The sequence below is a fragment of the Myodes glareolus genome, chromosome 9 (assembly GCF_982192425.1).
Source record: "Myodes glareolus chromosome 9, mMyoGla1.1, whole genome shotgun sequence".
Lineage (NCBI taxonomy): Eukaryota > Metazoa > Chordata > Mammalia > Rodentia > Cricetidae > Myodes > Myodes glareolus.
In genome coordinates this window covers 5,659,624-5,683,321 of record NC_142034.1, presented here as the reverse complement: position 1 = coordinate 5,683,321, position 23,698 = coordinate 5,659,624, and the positions used below count along the sequence as shown (strand labels likewise).

At 47.0% G+C, this 23,698-nt stretch overlaps 1 long non-coding RNA gene across 1 annotated transcript; it reads left to right on the top strand.

Annotated features, from left to right (window-relative positions):
* Nucleotides 1-68: 68 nt before the first annotated feature.
* Nucleotides 69-19,151, top strand: LOC148120742 (uncharacterized). Its single transcript, XR_015738707.1, has 3 exons — nt 69-444; nt 16,834-16,984; nt 17,542-19,151. It is a non-coding gene; the product is annotated as an uncharacterized LOC148120742 (long non-coding RNA).
* The last annotated feature ends 4,547 nt before the right edge of the window (nt 19,152-23,698 follow it).

The following is a 23,698-nucleotide window of genomic DNA, read 5'->3' as shown; positions in this document are numbered from 1 at the left end:
GGCCCACTGTCCATCTGGATGGTCCTTGGGACACTAAGCCAAGGAATGATGTGGTCCAGGAGTACCTGAGCCACCACATCTGCTGTTTCCCTTGAGGCCGGAAATGCTTCTATCCATCCTGTAAAAGTGTCCACAAGTGTTAGGAGATAACAGAGTTTTTTTATGAGTAGGTATATGGGTGAAATCAACCTGCCAATCTTGGCTCGGTTGGTGTCCACGAAGTGGATACAGAGATTGACATATATGGAGATCCCCCTGTGGATTGGCCTGGGCACATGTCTGTCAGGAGAAGTGAACCTGTGAAATATGATCTCAGAGATGGGTGGGGTCAAAGAGAGGCTCCAAGAAGCGGAACAAAGCTTTGGGGCCTTTGTGTAAGGTCTGGTGGATGTCTGAAATGATCAACAATGCCTGGTCTTGAGGAAGGGTGAGACGGCTATTTAGGTAAAACCATCCACCCTTTGTTTTTGTGTCCCCTTTTTTATGAGCTCGTCCCTCTCTATGAGCCCTGGTAACAGGGCTGATAGGAGGGAGTCAAGAACAAAATATGTTCTGTGGAATCCAAGGAGCTGGAGACCAGCCCCTGGGCTACCGAGTCAGCCTTGGTCACTGGGTCCTTGGAGGACTGGTGTCCCCGATAGTGAATGATGGCTACTTCTGCAGGGAGCTGAGGTAGGCTTATTATAAGAGGTCCGTTAACTATGGGAGTGCCCTTGGTAGTGAGGAAGCCTGTTTCCTCCCAGAGTGCAGAATGGGTATGGGCTATTAAGAAGGCATATTTAGAGTCAGTACAGATATTAGCCCGTTGGCCCTCAGCTATTTGGAGTGCCCTAGTCAAGGCAATTAATTTGGCCTTTTGTGAGGAGGTTCCCATTGGCAGGCGGGTCGCTTCGACTGTGTTAGTGGAAGTGACCACTGCAGACGCTGCCTGGCGGTTTCCTGATTTGTCTATAAGGGAACTTTCATCAACTAACAGGGTGAGTTGGGGATCTGTAAGTTGCCGGTCTAGAAGACCTGCCAAGGTGAGCTTAAGACTTCTACAGCCTCTGGGCAAGAGTGAGAGGAGATACCAGAAGGGGAGGAGGAAATAGGAGTTGCGGGGGGGGGGGGAGGTTTAGGGCAGGACTGGAGGCCAAAGTAGTTTGGGGTTTTCTAGAAACTGCAAGTGAAAAACCTGGACTCATGGAGGAGAGAGAGAGAGAGAGAGAGAGAGAGAGAGAGAGAGAGGAAGAGAGAGAGAGAGAGAGAGAGAGAGAGAGGAGTGTCTCAGATGATCTGAGAGGTGGCGGGTGGAATATACCGTGACTGACCTGGACAGGGCGAGTTCAGCTGCTGCTGCCAGAGCTCTTAAGCATGGCTGCCATCCATAAACGCTGAGGTCCAACTGTTTGGATAAAAAGGTGACAGTCTGATTCGAAGACCCAACCTGTTGGGTTAGAACTCCAGTGGCCACTCCTGACCCCTCATCTATGTAAAGGTGGTAAGGTCTCATGGGGTCTGGAAGAGTGAGAGCAGGGGCTCTTAGAAGGGCATCTCACAGTAGAGAGAAAGAAGTGACGATGGCAGGCGATGGCGGGCGGTGGCGGGCGGTGGCGGGCGATGGCCAGGCAGGTGAGAGGCCCCATGGGGGTCTCTCTGGCTGCCTGGTCCAGAGGCTTGGTTGTAACGGAAAAGTTTGGGAATGAATGAGAAAATAATCACCCGGCAAGAATGCAGGGCAGTGGCAGAGTTTCAAGTGGGAAGGAACGGGTCCCATCTACCCCCATGACTGAAACTGGTGAGGGAAACGTAGGGCCCAAGTGAGATGTTAAAACAGAGTAGGTAGCTCCCAAAAGAAAAGTAATGGACTTACCTGCTACCTGCAGCATTGCCCTAGGCTTGGAGAGGGCTGTGGGAGTTACCAAGTCTAGGCCGTGCCAATCCTCCACCAGACCGAGTAGTTCAAGGCTGGCATCGTGTCACTTGCCGATGTTGGTGAGACTGGACCTCCGTGGCGTGGTATAGAGGATGAGCCCGCACCGGACCATTGTGATTTCCAGTGTCCAGGCTGCTGGTAGATAGGGCATGGCCTCGGAGGCCCAGGGCAATATTGTGCCAAATGACCATTTAGACCACATTTGTAGCAGGCTCCCAGCTAGGTTGACTTAGGCTGAGCTCCACCGGGATGGAGCCTCGTGGTCGACTTCCCTTGTCCCCCTTCTGGGGGTCCCGGTGGCCTCAGGGCAACTGCTAAGGCTTGGGCTTGGAGCATCACCAGCTATTGAAGCCTCATCTGTTGGGAAGACTCAGCTGTTTCTTCTCAGGCATTAAAAACTTTAAAGGCCATTTTCACCAATCCTGTATGGGGGTTTGGGGACCCTCCTTTTTAAACTTTTTTCTAATATCTGGTGTTGACTAGAAATGAAATGGGCAGCCAGGACCGTGGTTCCCACTGGGGAGGCTGCATCCAGTCTAGTATATTGAACCATGGTCTCTTGTTATCGGTTTTAAAAAATGGCCAGGTTTTTGTCAGCTAGCTGTGTGATCTCTCGAAGTTTGTCCAAGTTAACTGCTTTTGCCAAGACCATCTCCATACCCTGAAGGAGGCAGCGGACCATGACGCCCCACCTCTGTCTGCCGCTTTGGCCTGGTTGGTAGTCCCAGTATGGTTCTGTGGCTGGCACGGCCACTTCCCCCACGGGGACCATACTGTCTACTAGGGGGGCCTGGTCTGCGTACTGTCTGTTCAGCTGCTGCCTGAATTCTGCCTCACTCTTCAGGAGAGAGGGTAGAGGCCTGGATGACATAGAAATCATTCCAGGTTAGAATGTAGGCCTGGGACAGAGAGTGAAACTCCTTAATATAAACAGGATTAGCAGAAAACGAACCCAACCGCTTTTCTGTCTGAGAGAGGTCCGGAAGAGAGACAGAAACATGGATTGTAATAATGCCATCAGCTCCCGTCACCTCTTGGAGAGGGCAGAGAAGGGCAGGTTTGGTGAGATCTGGTATGAGAGGAGACAGGGGAGGATTGGGAGAGGTTAGGCCAGTGTGTAGAAGGGGTCCAAGAGGTGAGTTGTGGCATGAGGGGGGTAGGGAGAGGCGGTAGGAGGAAGGGGAGGGGAGGATGGTGGGTAAGGAGAAGTTGGCCTTGAACCTCTGGTTTGGCTGGGGAGGGAGTGGGGAAGGGAGGAATGTGGAGAATGTTGTTCCACAGGAGGGGGTTAGGTATTTATGGTTTGAGTAAGTGGGAGAGCGGCCAGTGTCTCTGGCAGCATGGTCATGGCGGAACTTTCAGGGTCCCAATTCCCAGATGGTCAGGAATCTGGCAATCACAACTGGCTGTAAGACACTGGCTACTGAGGAAGGGGCAAGAGCGCAGTGCCCAGAAGCCATGGACGTATGAGAGTTCTATCCATTTATCGCCACAGTGACAAAAGTTTTCGAGGTCCCAGAGGATGGAAAATTCAAGATTTCTCTCTGGTGGCCATCACGTCCCATTGTCAAGGTCATATTGAGGTCAGATCTTAGTGAATAGTGAAATCAGCCGATCAGGACAGATTGTATTGGACAGTCCCAATTTATAAAGATTTTGTAAAAGGCAGCCCAGGGGCGATAGAGGAGCTGGCTTTGAATCACAAGAGCCCATTTAGAAGTTTATGCCAAATCTTGGGACTCAATTCTGTCACAGTGCGTTCACCGGGACAGGGCTCTTGAGTCAGAAACTGGGTGGGGGGGAGGGGCGTCATGAGAAATGAGTGGCAGATGTCTCTGTCCACTCTGTCTCACCTCAGCGAGGCCTGACTCGCCACTTGAATCAGGCATCCAGCACAATCGTGACTCCCACAGGAAAGCTCGAAATTTGACAAAAGTAACTGCAAATGGGTCTCAGGCCCTAGTGGCACATACTGAACAGGGGAACTCCCAAGACAAAGCTGACCTTAACTTGGCGGAGAGCACGTGTGAGAAGGGCCTTTCCCAACACGTGTCCCTGGGCCCATGGGAAAAACAGCCCCCCCCCCCCCCCGGCGGGACCTCCAAATGTATTTTCTTACCAACAAGCCTTTCCGCCAACGCAAATAATCCCAATCAGACCAAATCAAACCTAATTAAAAGATTTTCAGGTTTAATTGGATGCCTGCACTCTCGCGTGGTCCCAGGAAAACATGGGGATGGGGGACGGGGTGGGGGGAGAGAGGAAGAGGGGAGACCACGTGTTTATTCTCTGGGGGGGGGGGACAGTTTAAATAGCCTGTGGGAGTGGTCTTGACCCTCCCTGGGGGTGGGATCACCCTTTGGTGGGCTTTCTTGGAGGTAGAGTTTGGATTGAGGCAACTCCCAGGGGAGGGAGCTTGGAATGGAGTTTTCCACCCAGCCTTCCAAAGATGGGTGCCAGGGGCTGGGGTGAGGCCCCCGACCAAATGTAAGGAACTTCAAGAAAACACCAGGGGCTGCTCTCTGAAATCCTGACTTAGCCGACTGGCCAGCCCCAGGTACACCCCCAAATACAGCTTGCTTTACTATAACAGCCGTGATTTGATCTCATGGATTAGGGTTTTTTTCTCCTTCGAATCCTCAGGTTTAACAGTGGGTCCCAGACAGTGAGAGATCCTGTCTCGACAAAAGGTGACGGGTGAAGGGGAAGGACAATCAAGCTTGTCTTTGGCTACACATGCTCACATTTGCTGCACACACGCAGGAACATGCGTCCACATGCATGCACAAGAAGCCCTGCGTGTTGATATCCCCTTCAAACGCTGGTACCTGCTGTCTCATCCCTGCAGCAGTCCGACTGTCACCGCAGGCAAACACAGCGCACAGTGGGCAGGCACTCTCTTCCTCCAGCATCGGTCTGACTAGGCAGTCTCTCTCTTCTCACCTCTCAGGTCCAAAAGCAACTCAGACAAAAGACCATCCGTGGTTCCTGTTAGCACACCAAAGCACATGCTGGCCTCCAGGCTCTCAGCTACACAAATGGCTGTTACCGAGTCCCTGCTGGCATCCTGACTCTTCTCAGCTCTTCTCGCCCCACCCTTGCCCTAACCTACAGCCAATGGGCTTTCCCTTCCTATGCAACCCTGCAGTTTTGGACATATGTACTCTTTTGTCTTCCTCTCTTGGCTCTCTCTCTCTCTCTTTCTTTTGTCCTCACTCTCTCTGTCTTCCTTTCTCCCTCTCGTTCTCCTCTCATAGCCAAGTTCAGTCTACTGGCCATGTTCAATCTATTCTTTTCTCTCCTTCAGATGCATCTACCTGTTCTCTTGTTCATATCTACCACACAAACCTTCCCCTTGGCCATACCTAGAAGCGGTTGGTCATGTTTATGCACCCCTACTCTCTGAGGAGGGCCCTGCTGGCTGAGTCCTCTGCCTTGCACAGGTGTGGGGACCAGGCTGAGCTCCTGGTGCCTCTGAACTACTGTGCGCGGTTCAGGCTGTGCCTCACACTGTTTCAGCGTGGAAGCCATCCGTGGGGGTTGAATTACCCCTAGGCCTTTTCCTAGTTCTCAGCTCAAGACTGCTGTAGCACGTGCCTGGGCAGAATGTACAGGCAGAGGAACATATGCTTTAGGGAAAATCGATTTAAAATGCCATCACTGTCCTGTGTTTGGTCGCTACTACTGTTCTCTTCTTTTTAAAACAAGGTGTTTGTGTTTTTTGCCTTTGTTATACATGGGATGTGTGAGCTGTTACTCAAAGAGTAAGAGACACAGCAGGGTAATGTGCATTAAGAAATGAAAGCCTGCTGCCCTTGGGGCTGAAGAAATGGCCCAGCAGTTAAGAGCGCTGTTATTCTCTTTCTTTCTTTCTTTCTTTCTTTCTTTCTTTCTTTCTTCCTTTCTTTCTTTCTTTCTTTCTTTCTTTTCTTTCTCTCTCTCTCTTTCTTTTTCTTTCTTTCTTTTTTTTTCTTTCTCTCTCTCTCTTTCTCTTTCTTTCTTTCTTTCTTTCTTTCTTTCTTTCTTTCCTTCCTTCCTTCCTTCCTTCCTTCCTGTTTTTCGAGACAGGATTTCTCTGTAGCTTTGGAGCCTGTCCTGAAACTCATTCTATAGACCAGGTTGGCCTCAAACTCACACTGTGTAACAGTCCTGGCTGTCCTGGAACTAGCTCTGTAGACCATGCTGGCCTCGAACTCACAGATATCCAACTGCCTCAGCCAACCAAGTGCTGGGATTCAAGGCAGGCACCACCACAGCCCAGCAAGCACCGTTATTCTTGTAAAAGCATTAATACTGAGATTCCAGAGAGAAAAACCAGTTCCACAATTTGGAGCCAAATTTGAAGCAAGCTTTAATTAAATACTGACCAAGATGGAATCTAGACAGGTTTATTCCCTGGAATCCCAGCCAATGGCATTGTCATGTGTTGTAGGGTTTTTTAAGAACAAGACAATACAGGCCACCATATTTCCCATGTGGTTTGTTATTGTCCAAGAGTCACAACTCCCAGCATTCCAGGAAGTTACCTGGTCCTTGGGCAGGTGGAGCTTACAGGTTGATTTGGCTCTTCCAAAAGATCCCAGCAGCCATACATTGGCTCACAGAGTCTGTAATTCCAACTCTGGGGCATCCAGGGATTGGATCCCTCTTCTGGTCACTGAGAACATCAGGCCCTCTGTTATAGCTCTGGAGGGAAAGGTGCCTAACTTGTTGGGAAGCCAGGCTGTACTGAAGTTGGGTGTGGCCGGGGCCAGTCTCCCTACAGGATGTAGCCATCCTGCTCCTCTCCAAGGGAGATCCATTACATCTGAGCTCTGCCCCAGCTCCCTTAAGGAGGCTTCCCAGCAGAGATCTGCGTCTTCTTCTGGTCCAAGATGTTGCTTCTTCTGTTCCATTCTGCTAAAGGGGAAACCCCTGCAGAGATGCAGTAATTTCCTCTGGCTCTGGTGACAAGCTGACCTTCTTCTGCTCAGCCTCCCTAAGGTACCATCTCAGCAAAGGTTCTTCTCCACACCAGGGAAAGACCATCTTCACTCAACATTCTTTTAAGAAAGAGATTTATTTGGGAAGGAAGAGTCCAGGAGAGTGGCTGCCTCTACCAGGGTGGAGAAGGACAGCCAACAATTGAACAGGCAGAGGGGCTTATATAGGGCTTCTTAGGAGTAGAGTTTTTCCAGGGAGAAGATTTTCTGCTCAGGGATTGATTAGTTTTCCTGCTCAGGGATTGGTTAGTTTAGTTGGTCAGGGGCAGAGCTGGCTCTGACTTCAGGGTCAAATTATGGCTTTTGTCACCATTCCTTTGATGTGGGATGTCCTTCTGTACTTTTATTGTCTAATTAATAAAGCTGTTTCAGCCAATGGCTTAGCAGAGAAAAGCCAGAAGGGAAATGTGAACACAGATACATAGAGTGAGTAGGCAAAGTCAAAGAGATGCCATGTAGCTGACGAAGGAGGAAGATGCCGCTGGAACCTTACTGGTAGGCCAAACCTCATGACAATACACAGACTAATAAAAATTGTTTAATTTAAGATGTAAGAGCTAGCTAGAAATATGCCCAAGTCATCGGCCAAACAGTGTTGTAATTAATATAGTTTCTGTGTGATTATTTGGGTCTGGGCTGCCAGGAAATGAATGAGCAATCTCAGCTTACAAATAGCACCCACCATCTAGGGCATGAATCCACATAAGACCTAAAAACAAACAAACAAACAAACAAACAGCTTAAGAAAAAAATGAGGGCATTGAGACCCACAAAAACAGGAGCCAAGAGCAGCTTCTTGGTAGCTGCATTTTTTCAGATAGGCCCTGTTTGCTAGCCACAAGCAGAGGTGTGGATCATTTAAGAGAAGGCTTCCTGACTCGGCATTAGCAGCAAAACTTGCACGGCTTCTTTAAGAGAAGGCTTTCTGGTTTGTGCTGGTAGCAGGAATGGTTCCGGGTCTTTTGGGAGATCCTGCACATAAATGGGGTTCGTGAGCAGCGTGCTATTAGTTGCTGAATGGCAACATAGACCCGCTGCATCCCTGGAGCTGGGGCAGTGAGCGTGGCTCACAGAGGCAGGGGACAAACCTCCACCACATTAGACGGGGTGGAGCCAACAGGCAAGAGTTGGTCCTAGCCACCGCCACCTAGCATTTTTTTTTAAAAAAGGGTGTTCCTGTAATCAAAAAATGATTACAGATATTCAATAAAGACAGATTTAGACAAAAAATAAACCTCTGAATGGGTCACAGTGTGTTTAAAAATTGCACGTAGGCTTGGGGGAGAGAGGAAAAAGAGTATAGACAAGAGTACAGACAGTCAGAGATTAAAGGAGTAAAGATAATAAAATAAGTATTAAAAAGTTTGAGTCAAAAGATAAGCCACGCAAAGATGGAAAATACACATAGAGTCTGGATTATGTATATTATTGTGTTTTTGGATTTTTTGACTACAGAGAGACATTTGTTTCTGGGGGCTGCTAAGCTAAACCAACATTGTATTTTAAATGTATTTTGACTTCAAAATTTGATTCTAAGAATATGTTACTTTGGAAAAGAGATTCTGATTTTGTTTCCACAGAAGATGAGAAGCTATAGATTCCTTCCAGGCTAATGTGGTTTAATGAAACGAGATCACCCAAAAGGCCTCCATGAACCCTAAAAATACTTTGCCCAAAAAACAGGACGAAGCAGTTTGGAGAGAACAGCACCCAAATTCCCAAAATGATTGTTTATAAATCTTACTTTCACTTAAAAGGGATTGATTGTAAGTGATTAATGGTCACAGTCAATTTCTAAAACAAAATAAATAAACAAGGGGGATATGATATAGAGATGAATACTTTGCATTGGTATGGATCTTGGTCTACTGACAAAAATTTAAGGTCAATTTTGTTACACTGTGTGTATGTATTTCTGTTCTTGTTTAAGGTATTGTATTTGTGCAGCTCATTTAAAAATGTAATGTATAATTAAGCAATACAGATTAATAGTCATCTATAATAATTAAACTTTTAGTCATGTTAGTTAGGTTTTCTAGATATACAGAGATATACTTCAGTTAGATAGATAATCTTCAACACTTCAAAGACATACAGAATATGGCATTTAAAATGTTTTAAGAACCTAGACTTTTCTCAATGGTGAGACATGTCTGCTTCTAGCAGCACCAATTACTTCAAAGAGGATGACAGGCATTGAAAAAACTCTTTATTGAATTTGCCTTCAATGTGACAAGGCTAGTCATTTGGGCAAGGAACTGCTCTTGCCTGGACTGCTTTATGGTAAGCTGTATGAACTGGACATGCAGGACCCACAAAAAAATGACTTCTGAACTTTCCAAAAGACAGATGGTCCTTCAGGGTTCCTGCTTCACAGAAGAAGCTGCCAGGAATTCTGCAGGATACAGAAGACAGAAACTGATAAACTTTGTTATTACAAATCAGAATATATCATCAAATTTCCTGTTCCATGGAAAGGTCTGCTAGATAATATGGGCCTCTAGGCTAAAGATGGATACCCCAACATTACAGAACTTTGGGTGACTGTTCAGGCAGCAAGATGTCTCTATCAATTCTAGAACTTGGGAAGTTGCTTACAATGCACTTCCTATTTACTTAGATAATATTATATCCTTCTGGGGTGTTTGAAGGTTATAGTTTTCCTTAGTTATGATAAAGGGTAAATTAGATAAAAAATTTTAGACTCACAAACATAGGATAGATGATAGAATATTTGCTTAATTTGCTAAATGTAAATGGACTAAATATTGTAGCTATAATTCTTGCTTGATAACTGTTTTGCATATGCAATTTTGTTATGTTAAAGTTAAAACCCTCCTTTTTATTTAGATTAAAAAGGGGAAGTGATGTGGGATGTCCTTCTGTATATGTGTTACTTTTATTGGCTAATTAATAAAGCTGTTTTGGCCAATGGCTTAGCAGAGTAAAGTCAGGCAGGAAATCTGAACACAGATGTATAGAGAAAGTAGTGAGAGTCAAAGAGATGCTATGTAGCTGCTGAAGCAGAAAAATGCTGCCGGAACCTTACTGGTAGGCCACCAATCCTTGTGTTTGCCCCAGAATCAGGCCACAAAAACTCATTAATCCCAAGCCACCTTCGAAATCTCTCCCACCCCATAGTCGCCCTGTAATTGGAGATTGCTTTTTTGTTTCCAGACTGCCCAGACCTGAATAATCACACAGAAACTATATTAATTACAACACTGTTTAACCAACGGCTCAGATGAATTTCTAGCTAGCTCTTTCATCTTAAATTAACCCATTTCTATTAATCTATGTATTGCCATGAGGCTGTGGCTTACTGGTAAGGTTCTGGCATCTTTCTCCTTTGACAGCACATGGTGTCTCTCTGACTCTACCTTTTTTCCTCTGCTATCTGTTTGGATATCCCACCTTGCTATATTCTGCCCTGCTGTAGGCCAAAGCAGCTTCTTTACTAACCAATGGTAATAAAATGTATTTATAGCATACAGAGGGGAATCCTACATCATCCCCCACAAGAAACCCTATGAAATTCTGAACTCTGTTCAGTTTGCTACTGCTTCTCACCCTAGGGGCAGCTACCTCCCTCCAGGGTTTTCCTTCCCAATAAATCTCTTAAGTGAGGTTTGATGTACAGTATGACATGTTCCCTGAAGCAGAGCCCAGCTGTAACAACTTTAAATGGAGATGGAGTAGAGCAGAGCTGTAACACAGACAGAGCACACCTGTAACACAGACAGAGCACAGTTGTAACACAGACAGAGCACAGTTGTAACACAGATAGAGCACAGCTGTATCACAGACAGAGTACAGCTGTAACACAGAGAGCACAGCTGTAACACAGACAGAGCACAGCTGTATCACAGACAGAGCACAGCTGTAACACAGAGAGAGCACAGCTGTATCACAGACAGAGCACAGCTGTAACACAGACAGAGCACAGATGTAACACACACAGAGCACAGCTGTAACACAGACAGAGCACGGCTGTAACACAGACAGCACAGCTGTAACACAGACAGAGCACAGCTGTAACACAGACAGAGCACAGCTGTAACACAGACAGAGCACGGCTGTAACACAGACAGCACAGCTGTAACACAGACAGAGCACAGCTGTAACACAGACAGAGCACAGCTGTAACACAGACAGAGCACAGCTGTAACACAGACAGCACAGCTGTAACACAGAAAGAGCACAGCTGTAACACAGACAGAGCACAGCTGTAACACAGACAGCACAGCTGTAACACAGACAGAGCACAGCTGTAACACAGACAGAGCACAGATGTAACAGAGACAGAGCACAGCTGTAACACAGACAGAGCACAGCTGTAACACAGACAGCAGGGCTGTAACACAGACAGAGCACAGCTGTAACACAGACAGAGCACAGCTGTAACACAGACAGCAGAGCTATAACACAGACAGCACAGCTGTAACACAGACAGAGCACAGCTGTATCACAGACAGAGCACAGCTGTAACACAGACAGAGCACAGCTGTAACACAGACAGAGCACGGCTGTAACACAGACAGCAGGGCTGTAACACAGACAGAGCGCGGCTGTAACACAGACAGCACAGCTGTAACACAGACAGAGCACAGCTGTAACACAGACAGAGCATATCTGTAACACAGACAGAGCACAGTTGTAACACAGACAGCACAGCTGTAACACAGACAGAGCACAGCTGTAACACAGACAACAGAGCTGTAACACAGACAGAGCACAGCTGTAACACAGACAGAGCACAGCTGTATCACAGACAGCAGAGCTGTAACACAGACAGAGCACAGCTGTAACACAGACAGAGCACAGCTGTAACACAGACAACAGAGCTGTAACACAGACAGAACACAGCTGTAACACAGACAGAGCACGGCTGTAACACAGACAGAGCACAGCTGTAACACAGACAGAGCACAGCTGTAACACAGACAGAGCACAGCTGTAACACAGACAGCACAGCTGTAACACAGACAGCACAGCTGTAATACAGACAGAGCACAGCTGTAACACAGCACAGCTGTAACACAGACAGAGCACAGCTGTAACACAGACAACAGAGCTGTAACACAGACAGAACACAGCTGTAACACAGACAGAGCACGGCTGTAACACAGACAGAGCACAGCTGTAACACAGACAGCAGAGCTGTACACAGACAGCACAGCTGTAACACAGACAGAGCACAGATGTAACACAGACAGAACACAGCTGTAACAAAGACAGAGCACAGCTGTAACACAGACAGAGCACAGCTGTAACACAGACAGCACAGCTGTAACACAGACAGAGCACAGCTGTAACACAGACAGAGCACAGCTGTAACACAGACAGCACGGCTGTAACACAGACAGAGCACAGCTGTAACACAGACAGAGCACAGCTGTAACACAGACAGCAGAGCTATAACACAGACAGCACAGCTGTAACACAGACAGAGCACAGCTGTATCACAGACAGAGCACAGCTGTAACACAGACAGAGCACAGCTGTAACACAGACAGAGCATGGCTGTAACACAGACAGCAGGGCTGTAACACAGACAGAGCATGGCTGTAACACAAACAGCACAGCTGTAACACAGACAGAGCACAGCTGTAACACAGACAGAGCACAGCTGTAACACAGACAGCAGGGCTGTAACACAGACAGAGCACAGCTGTAACACAGACAGAGCACAGCTGTAACACAGACAGCAGAGCTATAACACAGACAGCACAGCTGTAACACAGACAGAGCACAGCTGTATCACAGACAGCACAGCTGTAACACAGACAGAGCACAGCTGTAACACAGACAGAGCACGGCTGTAACACAGACAGCAGGGCTGTAACACAGACAGAGCATGGCTGTAACACAGACAGCACAGCTGTAACACAGACAGAGCACAGCTGTAACACAGACAGAGCACAGCTGTAACACAGACAGAGCACAGCTGTAACACAGACAACAGAGCTGTAACACAGACAGAACACAGCTGTAACACAGACAGAGCACGGCTGTAACACAGACAGAGCACAGCTGTAACACAGACAGAGCACAGCTGTAACACAGACAGAGCACAGCTGTAACACAGACAGCACAGCTGTAACACAGACAGCACAGCTGTAATACAGACAGAGCACAGCTGTAACACAGCACAGCTGTAACACAGACAGAGCACAGCTGTAACACAGACAACAGAGCTGTAACACAGACAGAACACAGCTGTAACACAGACAGAGCACGGCTGTAACACAGACAGAGCACAGCTGTAACACAGACAGCAGAGCTGTACACAGACAGCACAGCTGTAACACAGACAGAGCACAGATGTAACACAGACAGAACACAGCTGTAACAAAGACAGAGCACAGCTGTAACACAGACAGAGCACAGCTGTAACACAGACAGCACAGCTGTAACACAGACAGAGCACAGCTGTAACACAGACAGAGCACAGCTGTAACACAGACAGCAGGGCTGTAACACAGACAGAGCACAGCTGTAACACAGACAGAGCACAGCTGTAACACAGACAGCAGAGCTATAACACAGACAGCACAGCTGTAACACAGACAGAGCACAGCTGTATCACAGACAGAGCACAGCTGTAACACAGACAGAGCACAGCTGTAACACAGACAGAGCATGGCTGTAACACAGACAGCAGGGCTGTAACACAGACAGAGCATGGCTGTAACACAGACAGCACAGCTGTAACACAGACAGAGCACAGCTGTAACACAGACAGAGCACAGCTGTAACACAGACAGCAGGGCTGTAACACAGACAGAGCACAGCTGTAACACAGACAGAGCACAGCTGTAACACAGACAGCAGAGCTATAACACAGACAGCACAGCTGTAACACAGACAGAGCACAGCTGTATCACAGACAGCACAGCTGTAACACAGACAGAGCACAGCTGTAACACAGACAGAGCACGGCTGTAACACAGACAGCAGGGCTGTAACACAGACAGAGCATGGCTGTAACACAGACAGCACAGCTATAACACAGACAGAGCACAGCTGTAACACTGACAGAGCATATCTGTAACACAGACAGAGCACAGTTGTAACACAGACAGCACAGCTGTAACACAGACAGAGCACAGCTGTAACACAGCACAGCTGTAACACAGACAACAGAGCTGTAACACAGACAGAACACAGCTGTATCACAGACAGCAGAGCTGTAACACAGACAGAGCACAGCTGTAACACAGACAGAGCACAGCTGTAACACAGACAACAGAGCTGTAACACAGACAGAACACAGCTGTAACACAGACAGAGCACGGCTGTAACACAGACAGAGCACAGCTGTAACACAGACAGAGCACAGCTGTAACACAGACAGAGCACGGCTGTAACACAGACAGAACACAGCTGTAACACAGACAGAGCACGGCTGTAACACAGACAGAGCACGGCTGTAACACAGACAGAGCACAGCTGTAACACAGACAGAGCACGGCTGTAACACAGACAGAGCACAGCTGTAACACAGACAGAGCACGGCTGTAACACAGACAGAGCACGGCTGTAACACAGACAGAGCACAGCTGTAACACAGACAGAGCACAGCTGTAACACAGACAGAGCACAGCTGTAACACAGACAGAACACAGCTGTAACACAGACAGAGTACGGCTGTAACACAGACAACACAGCTGTAACACAGACAGAGCACGGCTGTAACACAGACAGAGCACAGCTGTATCACAGACAGAGCACAGCTGTATCACAGACAGAGCACAGCTGTAACACAGAGAGCACAGCTGTAACACAGACAGAGCACAGCTGTAACACAGACAGAGCACAGCTGTAACACAGAGAGCACAGCTGTAACACAGACAGAGCACAGCTGTAACACAGACAGAGCACAGCTGTAACACAGAGAGCACAGCTGTAACACAGACAGAGCACAGCTGTAATACAGACAGAGCACAGCTGTAACACAGACAGCACAGCTGTAACACAGACAGAGCATGGCTGTAACACAGACAGAACACAGCTGTAACACAGACAGAGCACAGCTGTAACACAGAGAGCACAGCTGTAACACAGACAGAGCACAACTGTAATACAGACAGAGCACAGCTGTAACACAGACAGCACAGCTGTAACACAGACAGAGCATGGCTGTAACACAGACAGAACACAGCTGTAACACAGACAGAGCACAGCTGTAACACAGACAGAGCACAGCTGTAACACAGACAGAGCACAGCTGTAACACAGAGAGCACAGCTGTAACACAGACAGAGCACAGCTGTAATACAGACAGAGCACAGCTGTAACACAGACAGCACAGCTGTAACACAGACAGAGTACAGGTGTAACACAGAGTAGAGCTGTAACACAGACAGAGCACAGCTGTAACACAGACAGAGCACAGCTGTAACACAGACAGAGCACAGCTGTAACACAGAGTAGAGCTGTAACAACTTCCCCTGAAAATCCTCCCCTGCCAGAGCAGAGTTGTTACATTTGCATTGGGAAAACCTTTTCTTGGAGCAGGGCTCTAAACTGCTAGGTTTACAGTGAGTTTGTGGTTTACAGAGTCTTTGGCTCCCCACTGCCAGGATACCTTTTTATCTGAAAATTCGACTAGGCTGCCACAGACACTGGCCCCTTCCCCTCTCCTCTGAACCCTGACTGCCCACCCCCTCCATTCAGTAGCCAACATTCCTCATTCTCCTCACATTCTTTCCCTCATTCACCCCTCCCCTCACTATCCCCCCCCCCCGACAAAGGTTGAAAATCAAAATTTTCCTCCTTATTCACCTTCTTGTCTTCCCCTCCCTCCAATGCCACAACCTACATACTGGTCTCCTTCTACACACTGGTCTAACTCCTCCTAATCCCCCCTGGTCTCTTCTCATACCTGGTCAAACTCCTGCCCTCCTCTGCCCTCTCCAAGAGGTAGCTTATAGTATGAAGGCCACTTATTGGTTCCCAGCCACTTAGCCCTGAAATAATCACACAGAAACTATATTAATTAAAACACTGCTTGGCCCATTAGCTCTAGCTTCTTATTGACTAACTCTTGCATATTAATTTAACCCATTTCTATTAATCTGTGTATCGCCACATGGCAATGGCTTACTGGGTAAAATTCTATCTGGCTCCAGCGGGGCTACATGGCTTCTCTCTGACTCTGCCTTCTTTCTCCCAGCATTCAGTTTAGTTTTCCCCACCTAGCTCTGTTCCCCTATAGCTTTGCGATAGGCCCAAAGCAGTTCCTTTATTAACCAATGATAATCACAGCACACAGAGGGAAATCCCATATCAGTAACTGGAGCCAATAGAATTGTTTAAGTACATGCTCCCTTCTCTCTTCAGGACCTCTCACAAATGGAAAAACTATTGGTTTCCTTCTCTGCTAATCCTTCTGTTTATACCAAGGAGCTTTGTTATCTGTCCCAGGCCTACAATTAGACCTGGCATGACCTCTATGTCATCTAGGTCTCCACTCTCACTCCTGAGAAGCAAAGCTGAGTTCAGGCAGCAGCTAGACCTAACACAGACCAGACCCACCTAGTGGACAATATGGTCCTTGTGGGTGATGTGGCATTCCAGCTACAGAACCATACGGGGACTGTCACCCAGGTCAGAACAGGCAGCAGAGGTGGGATCTCATGGTCCGTTACCTTCTTCAAGGTATGGCAATGGTCTTGGCCAAAGTTGTTAATTTTGATAATCTCCAAGAGATTACACAGCTAGCTGATGAAAACCTGGCCATTTTTCTAAATCAATTACAAGAGACCATGGTTCAGTATACTCAACTTGGCTCAGCCTCCTCAGCAGGAGCCACGGTCCTGGCCACCCATTTCATTTCTCTGTCAGAGTGTCGGATAATAGAACAAAATTGAAAAAAGGCTGAGGAGGGTCTCCAAACTCCCATGCAGAAATGAGTAAAAATGACTTTTACAGTTTTTAATGCCTGAGAAGAGGCAGCTGAATCCTCCCAACAGACAAGGCTGCAACAGAAAGCTACAACTCCAAGCCCAAGGAAAGTCAACCACGAGGCTCCATCTTGTCAGAGCTCAGCCCAAGTCAACTCTACCGGGAGCCTGCTTCAAAGGTATCTAGGAGGGCCATTGATCACAATATTGCCCTAAGCCTCAGCCACCAATGCTACCTGCAGAGTTACGCTAGGATCAGAGGGCGCATCAGTCTTCTGTCAGGCTGAATAGTTCAAAGGCTGAAAGAGTCTCAGATACCAGCATTGATGAGGCTGGACCTCCATGGCGTGGCATAGAGTCCACACAGGGCATTCTGATCTCCAGTGTCGAGGCTGACGACAGGCAGGGCACAGCCTCATTGGTGGCTGCGTGCGCCAGACTGGGCTGCTTGAGACCCATGAGATCCTGTCTCAGACATTTATCCTGCCATTTCTGTGTGATGCATGTTATATTTCCATTTGAATAAAGTAGAAAAATTCTAAGCCCAACCATTTTAAGACAGAGACTTAAATGTCTGAGTCCCTTGTATCTCTTCACAACCAGTAGCTCCAGCTTCAAGGGATCTAAGGTCTTGTGGGGTGAGGCATCCTGGGACAGGGCTCTCCTCCAAGTGTCAAGGGGACACTTTACTTTACCTTTGACACCGTCTTGGTTGCTTTTCCTGTTTCTGTAACAGAACACGCCAACCAAAGCGCCTGAAGTGAGGAAGGATGTCATTCCAGCAGGGTCAAGGTGGCAGGACCTGGTCGTGTTACCGTCACAGCCAAGAGCAGAGGTGGATGGAGGAGTTGATGCACGGCAGTGCTCCGCTAACTCTTCATTCAGTCCTGAGCCCAACCCACAGAAGAGTTAGCTAACTATTCTCAACTCAGTTACTTCAAGGACCTAAATTTATTATAATTGCAAAAAGAAAAAAAATGTAAAAAGAAAAAGAAACAATGTCAAGCGAAAAGATGCAAAGATTCATTTATTTTATGTGTATCAATGTTTTGTTGCATGTCTGTCTGGGCACCACGGGCATACTTGGTGCCCTTAAAGGTCAGAAGAGAATGTCCCCTGGAATTGGAGTTATGGCCAGTTATGAGCAGTAATATGGGTGTATTCTTCGAGAACAAGTGCTCTTAACTAGTAAGCCATCTCTCCAGCCCCATAAATAAAATCTTAAAACAAAAGCAAAAACGAAACAAGGCATAATGGCTCACACCACTACAGACTCGGGAGGCAGAAGCAGGTGGATCTCAGCAAATCCAAGCCAGCCCGCTCTATATAGTGAATTCCAGGCCAGACAGGGCTGTTCCAAGAGAGAGTCTGTCTCAAAACCCAAAAAGTAAAGAAATAAATACAAAATAAAACAACAAGACCATACATACACACAAAAAAAGCTGAGCTGTGAGTTGATCCCATGTTTATTGAGAGAAGCATACAGGTCTATAATTTGGTGTGTAAATATACAACAGGAAATGTACAGGGTCTCTCGAGCTGCCACACCAACTCCAGTGTCATCTGTGTGACATGACCTACGTCTTTATGCCGGACGGGAGCTACGTGTCCTATGGGACAAGGCTCCCTGGAGGTCAATGGCAGACGTCCCGGTATTAGCCACCGCTGAGGCATAGACAGGTTTCTCGATTAGTTGGCTATGCAGGATATGGGCTTTGCACAATCTCTTTTAATAATGATATTCTATATATCTGCAAGACAAGGATTATCTCTTCAGGAACAGCTCTGGGATAGGGAAGCACAGTGTGGGAATGTATAAGACTACAGCAGAACCTTTGTCATACACGGGGTGTATGATGAGCAAGGGAATAGATGGATTAATGTTGATGGACAAAGACTGTTATATTATACTTTGAACTTTATGGATAGACTTCCTAGATCCCAACCCCCATGGTGTCTGCTGCATAAGAAGGTACAGAAAAGTATATTTCAGCAGGTGCAGAGAACTGATTAGGTATATTTGGTCACTAGATGAGATGAAGAAAGGGTTAGAAAGAGGAAGGGCCATGATAGCAATAATGAGACAGAAACTGTCTGTTCTTAGATAAGATGAAACCACTTGTCTGAGGTTTACGTTCCCAAGGACAAGATTTCCTCTTCTAAGGATGCTTTATGTCTAACACCTGTTCCCGATAATATGCTTTTCTTAAAAATCGCTGATGTGACTAAAAGAAGCTTTCATACTGTGTCAACCAATGATACATGCATGACCTTCTGATTTGTTCTTTGTTTGAATACTATATAAAGAAAACATGAATTCAGTAAAATCGCAACAGATTCCAACCACTCTCTTGTGTGTTGTGTCTGTCTGTCATTCGCCGAACTTGTGCCTTCCTGTGTACTAAGACCCTGCTTCTCCCACGGTCTGAGTGGCTCTCCTGAGCCGGTCCATGGCATCGAGCCACACAGGAGGGGTGTCTAATGAGTTCGGCCCAAGTACAGAACAATATTCCAGTCCCGTGTTCCCATACATGTGCCATAACATGGAACATCCACAGCAGGCAGAGGATGAGGTTCAGTCAGGACTAAGTCCTGGCTACATCTGGCCCAGATCTCTGCCATCCCAGAGAGGGGTGGAAGAGAAGAGCTGAGCTCTGGACCATGTTCAGTAGTGACTACTGCTTCGCTGGAGGCACCTTCGTGCTGAGAGCTGGCTAGAGGGAAATTAATTCCCCATCAGCAGGTCCCAAGGGTGCTGCGAACACACAACCTGGTTCTTCCTAATCAAGATTTCTTTCGGGCTGGAGAAAGTGAATCAGCCATACAGTGTAGCAGAAAAGTAGCAAAGCCCTTCTTGCATCTGGTGTCAGCCCCAAAGCGCTGGGACTAATTTTAGGCTCATGGAAACCCAAAGGAAACTTTCTGCATCCGATCAGCAATTGTTTTCTGTCATCCACAGAGCTCTCCTTCTGAGGGAGCCGGACGGCCTTTGCATGATGTAGGTCACAAGACCGTCCGGCACAGCTGGAGCGTCTTGCATTACTGAGTACTGCAAACAGCGCCCGATAAGGACCAACTCTGCAGAGGTGCGAAGTTTGCACTTCACAAAACACACAGGCGAGATCAGGGACCTTGCTTTAAAAACAACTTTTGTGGTTGGGGCCCTAGCAGCACACACCTTTAATCCCAGCACTCGGGAGGCAGAAGCAGGCAATCTCTGCGAGTTCGGGGCCAGCCCCATCTACAGAGTGAGTTCCAGGACAGCCAAAGCAATACAGAGAAACCCTGTCTCGAAAAACGAACAACAATGACAAAAAAAAAAAAACCAGCAAAAACTTTGTATAACAATCAATAAATATGATTTTTTGCAGCTATCTGCCATTCAGTCCATCGGAGACTGTTCCACCCCGCTGCTGAGCTGCATCTATACAGCCAGCAGCGCCTCTCTTTCTGCAATGGTCCCATGTGACTCAGAACACCAACAATAAAGACAGTGCTTTGTGCTTAGAAGCAAATGCAGAGCAGGGGAGAGCTGCAGTTGAGGACGAGGCCGAGTTGAGGAGGAAGCAACATTGGGTGGAAGCAAGATGAAGTATAATATAAGGAGTCAGGAATGCCAGGTCCTGAGTCAAGAGCATGTTTCCTGCTTCGGAGATTAACACGAAGCCAGCGTGTCTGTGTGGGAAGCAGACAAGGATAGTGGTGGGTGGGGCATTGGTGACTCAAGATCTCCTCCTGACCGGGAAAATCTCCCCACAGAGGAGGAGAATGAACAATTTGCTTAGTGAACTAGCATATGCCCTCTGAGAGATGGCAAAGGCGGAAGGAAATCTTGCCCTTCCAGACAGTCAGGAAGGTATAGCCCATCTCTGGCATGCTCTCCCAGTGGGTAGCCAGGCCTTTTCCTCAGCAGCATGGTCTCTGGAGCAGAGAAGATGGGGTCTGGTGTGGTGGCCTTTGCCTGTAATCCCAGCACTCAGGAGACAGAGGGACGGACCAGCCTGGTTTAAGACCAGTCTCAAGATGAAAAGCCGTTTTGTTACAAGGTCAAAATAAGTTCATTCCTGTTTCCTGTAAAACTTGCATTTGACCCCACCTTGACCCATTTTCTGGACTCTGATACTTTCCACATCCTATACCCTAACTTCAACCCTGATAAGGTATTCGGTCAAATCATTTTGAAATATTCCTACATAACCAAAACCTCTTGAAAATCCCCTAGCTTTGCAATTTGGGGGGGGGACTATATAAGCCCCATTTTTTCCTATGTTCAACACCATTTTCTAAGACCCCGCTCTAGGGAGCTAGTCTTGTCTAATGGAAGATAAATCTTACTTAATTTGACCAAAGAATTTTGGGTATTGGTCTTTACTCTAGTTCCGTAGATTTAAAAAGAGACAAGAGATTGTCAAACGAGCAGGGGTCTGGAGGGTTAGCTGAGCTGGCGAGAGCACTTGCTGCTCTCAGGAAGGACCCGAGCACACAGTCATCGGCAACTCCAGTGTCAGGGGCTCCGACAACCTCTTCTAAACCCTGTGGCACCAGTAAGCACAGAACACAAACATGCAGACAGGAAAAAATAACTCATACACAAAATTGTCTAAATTTTTATTTTTTATTTCAAAGGCAGACTGGTCTACACAGCAAGTAGACTCCGTCAGCCAGGGCTGCATAGCAAAGCTGTCTCCAAAAAATAGTCATGATTTGGAAGGATTCTGAAAAAGACAGAGTTGTAAAGCCAAGGAGTATGGAGGTCTCCTGGGCTCTTGCCATGCATGGGCCAAGGCAAGCAGAGGGCAAAAGGGTCCGCGGAAACGCTGAAGGAGACCCCAGACTCAAACAGTGTGTAAGAGCCAAGAGCATTTATCATACCAGCAAACGCAGGGCCGTTTACCTGTACAAAACGGTGACGACCCCAAGAGGAGTGTGCAGGCTCCTATCAAGCATAGATAAGGGGAGTTTTAGGGACAGTTAGGTCATCTCAAAATGGTTCAAGCAGCAGTTACACTAGTATACTTTGATTGGCTGAGGTTTAGTCTTAAATCATTTTTGGGCAGACTTGCACAAGCCTGGGCAAGTTTGGACTCAGAAGGGGCTGCTGGATTTGTCCTGAGCCATTGTGAGGCTGGCTCAGGTCTCTTCCCTGAATGCAAGGGCATTGTGGATAAATGGCCCTTTGTGGGAGAGACCCCTGCTTTGTACTTCTCAGAGAACTGAAACCTAAACTCAGCTGTGAGACGGGGAGACTTTAACCCCTTCAAAGGCAGTCTCTACGGCTCACGGGCAGTTCATGGTACCCCATCATCTTCTCTGTACTAGCCCAAAGTTCTACTCTACGAGACAGGATCTCCTGTAACTCAAGCCGATCTTGAACTTACTACGTAGGCAAGACTGGCCTTGAACTCCTGAATACACACACACACACACACACACACACACACACACACACACACACGAGATTACAGGTAACAAGGTGGTGGTATCAAATGTCTTTAATTCCAACACTCAGGAGGCAGAGGCAGGTAGATCTCTGTGAGAAAGCCTGTCTTGAAAAGCTGAAAAAAGAGGGGCTGGAGAGATGGCTCAGAGGTTAAGAGCATTGCCTGCTCTTCCAAAGGTCCTGAGTTCAATTCCCAGCAACCATATGGTGACTCACAACCACCTGTAATGAGGTCTGGTGCCCTCTTCTGGACTGCAGGCATACATGCCAGACAGAATATTGTATACATAATAAATAAATAAATAAACAAACAAACAAATAAAAAAAGAAAAGAAAAAGCTGAAAAAGAGAAAGAGAGAGAGAAAGATTATGAGCTTACTGCGCTGTGGGTGGCTCACTCTGAACTTCTACAGTGCTTTGCACATGCTCAGTCTTCTCACCAGAATGTCAGGTGAGTGCTCTCTGAGCCATTTCAGGGTGAATTCTGTGTGTGCCACCACTGCCTGGAGCAATGGGATTATATTTACCTGAATCAGAACAGCAACATCAACAACCAAGTTTTTGTTGGGCTGGAGAGATGGTTCAGAGGTTAAGAGCACAGTCTGCTCTTCCAGAGGACCCAAGTGCAGTTCCCAGCAACCACAAGGTGGCTCACAACCATCTATAATGAGCTCTGGCGCTCTCTTCCGGCCTGCAGGCACATATGCAGGCAGAACGTTGTATGCATAATAAATAGTTTTTTTAAAAAAGGGGTTTGGTCTGTTTTGGTTTGGTTTTCATTCATGTGTTTCCGCGGGGTCCTTCCTGGGCGCCCGTGTGTCATATCGTTGCTTCTGCTGTTGTAAAGCGCAGTGACAAAAAGCTCCTTAGAGGAGGCAGGAGAGGTGACTCAGTGGTTAAGGACACTTTGTCACTTTGCAGAGGACCTAGGTTCGGTTTCCAGCGCCCATGCGGTGCTTAGTTTGCCAGGCACAGCTCTTATGACTTAAACCATATTTCTTATCTTTCCTTGTCTCTGTACGGCAAGTTCATCTCCTGCTTCCTCTGTGTCTCCTCCCAACTCCCGAGACTCCTCCTCTTCTTCAAACTCTCTTTCTGTCTGCCTGTCCCACCTGACCTCTACCTGTCCAGCTCTTGCCCAGTTGGTTTCTTTAATAACCCGATCACAATAACATATATTCACACAGTGTAAAGGAATGTTCCACATTTCCCCCCTTTTTGTATAATTAAAAAGGAGTTTTTAACGTTAACATAGTAAACTTTTATACAATAAAAAAGTTATCAAGTAAGAATTACAGTTACAATGTCTGGCCCACTTGTATTTGGCAGATTTAGAGAAAATACTATCTATCTTATCTTTGTGAGTCTAAAGTTTTATACCAAATTTACCTGTGGAAATAAAAGTCTAATCTCTCTCCCCAGAGCAACACATCTTTTGACTTGCATTTTGAAG